Genomic DNA, 2730 nt, shown 5'->3' with positions numbered 1-2730 from the left:
CCATGTGCAGCGTTGGTAAGAGCTGAGCTAACAGATCAGCGCAGCTGGTACGATGAAAGCAAATGCGGCTGTCCATTTTCTGCTTCTAATCGATCGCACGAGAGTCTGAAGTATTTCCTTTCGTTGCAAAACTTTTCTACAAAAAAACATTTACTTTTCCGAACGCGCATACTCGAGTTAACCAGTTGCTCTGATATCTAAAAATAAGCACAATGTCCGGACGCATACAATTTCAATCGCAACGCCACCAGCTCAGCTGCAGCTTGTCACGTTGACAAATCTCGTCTGGAGAACTGTACCTTCAACGATCGCTCACTGTTCTTCTGGATACTCACAGACCTTTGGAGTCAGGGTTATGTGCTGCTGATTAACTGCTACGAACCTTATGCCAAATGCATTTGAATTGTAATCTATCAGTGGGGTTCTTTCTGCTCCCGAACGACGCAGTTGCTTCGCTGTCAGCAACAGCTCAGAAGTCAATTGCACGTTTTGCTCAATGACTCATGTTGCTTATGCAATCTTCGTTTGACAGTAAGTTATCAGGCCTTCCTGCAGAGTTTGTCAGCGACAGGTCAGCTGCTAAAATGATTGCTTCAGACAGCATGCTACACCCTACATTTGAAAATGGAAAAGGTGCAAACGTTGACAGGCTGAACACTCGCTCACTATTTGGCCTGGCGCGTCAGAGGCTGGGAGCTGATCTTACGGAGGTTTTTCAATCATGAGGGGAATGAATCGGGTAAATAGACAAGTTCCTTTCGCTCAGGTGGGGCAGTTCAGAACTAGAGGGTATAAATCTGGTGTGGGAGGGTGAGAATTCGAAAGGCAGTGAGGGGCAACGGCTGCACGCAGAGGGTGGTGCGTTTCTGAAATAAGTTACCAGACGAGCTGGTGATGGATGTTATAATTCCAATACTGTTAAGGAATCTGGACGTGTACTTGAATAGGAAAGGTTTAGAGAGAAATGGGTCAAGTGCATGCAATCGCGGCTGGATCAGTTGAGGATATCTGTTCGGAATGGACGAGTACGACCGAAGACTGTGTTTTCAGTGCTGTCCATAACTAATGGCTCTATGATAGTGTAGGTGAAATGATAAAAAAAGATAAATAAAAACAAGAAGTAAAATTGTCTGAAGTTGTTGAATTCAAACAACTTCAGGTAATTTTATTTCAGTTATTTTATTTAACTTTTTTAGTTGTGTTTTTTTTCACTGTTCTGTACCTCTTATTTCTTGACTGTTTCTCTTTCTCTCGCTCCCCACTCGCTCAATACCTTTTTCCTCTCCTCTTCCCGCTTTGCTACCCTTCTCCCCTGTTTTCCATTTTGTCTCTGCTTCACCCCTCCCTCACATATTTTGTCACATAGCGCTGACTTCAGCCTGGGTCATTCACGTCTCTTAATCTCCCTTTAATCTCTCCATGCACTGTCATTATCACCTTTGCATCTGGAGCCTTGACTCACCTTCTCTCAGCGTGGTATAAATAGCTCCATAATACTCCCCCTTTGTTTTTATCTTTATCTTTAATCAGTTAGACTCGAAACGTCAGCTCTTTTCTCTCCTTGCAGACGGTGCCAGGCCTGCTGAGATTTTCCAGCATTTTCTCTTTTGGTTTTAGATTCCAGCATCCGCAGTAATTTGCTTTTATTAATGGTTCTATGATATTGCTGGTGATCTGATAACTCCAGTGTCGATGCATGAGAGGTGAGCAAGCGAACGAATTTCCTCTGGAAGTCGTGTGACGAGTATTAACAGAGATCCAGGAACAAACCACGAACGAATGTTTGATTGAATTGAAGCCTGAACTCTGGTTCTCCTCCGAGACTGTGCCAGGTCTGCCTAATACTGCACGTATTTCATGTTTTGCATTTGTTGGTGAAAACAACTGAGACTGGTTGTTTTGCTGCAGACAACATCCACCAGTCATCAAGGGTACAGCGATCAAGTCGCGCGTCTAACCCTGTCAAACGTTTTATTGCACCAATCGCGTTTCCGGCTTTGTGGAGCACTTTGTTTGGAAACGCAGAAACCACACAAGCGCTACATGTGGTCAGTGTGGGGATCGAACCCACGACCTTGGCGTTATTAACACCACGCTCTAACCAGCTGAGCTAACCGACCAACGCTGGCGGCCTGGTTAAAGCAAATGCCTATATTGTCGGTGCTCACAACCACGGCTGCTCTGCATTTTCTGCTTCTAATCGATCGCACGATAGTCTGAAGTATTTCCTTTCGTTGCAAAGCTTTTCAACAAAAAAAACATTTACTTTTCCGAACACGCATACTCGAGTTAACCATTTGCTCTGATATCTAAAATTAAGCACAATGTCCGGACGCATGTAATTTCAATCGCAACGCCACCAGCTCAGCTGCAGCTTGTCACGTTGTCAAATCTCGTCTGGAGAACTGTACCTTCAACGATCGCTCACTGTTCTTCTGGATACTCACAGACCTTTGGAGTCAGGGTTATGTGCTGCTGATTAACTGCTACGAACCTTATGCCAAATGCATTTGAATTGTAATCTATCAGTGGGGTTCTTTCTGCTCCCGAACGACGCAGTTGCTTCGCTGTCAGCAACAGCTCAGAAGTCAATTGCACGTTTTGCTCAATGACTCATGTTGCTTATGCAATCTTCGTTTGACAGTAAGTTATCAGGCCTTCCTGCAGAGTTTGTCAGCGACAGGTCAGCTGCTAAAATGATTGCTTCAGACAGCATGCTACACCCTACAT

At 44.5% G+C, this 2730-nt stretch overlaps 1 non-coding gene across 1 annotated transcript; it reads right to left on the bottom strand.

Annotated features, from left to right (window-relative positions):
- Positions 1-2046: 2046 nt before the first annotated feature.
- trnai-aau (transfer RNA isoleucine (anticodon AAU)) lies at positions 2047-2120 on the bottom strand. Its single transcript has one exon. It is a non-coding gene; the product is annotated as a tRNA-Ile (tRNA).
- Between the last annotated feature and the right edge of the window lie 610 nt (positions 2121-2730).

This window comes from Chiloscyllium punctatum, chromosome 50 (genome assembly GCF_047496795.1).
Source record: "Chiloscyllium punctatum isolate Juve2018m chromosome 50, sChiPun1.3, whole genome shotgun sequence".
Taxonomy (NCBI): domain Eukaryota; kingdom Metazoa; phylum Chordata; class Chondrichthyes; order Orectolobiformes; family Hemiscylliidae; genus Chiloscyllium; species Chiloscyllium punctatum.
The sequence above is the reverse complement of the archived record's forward strand: the minus strand, read 5'-3'. Positions and strand labels throughout refer to the sequence as shown.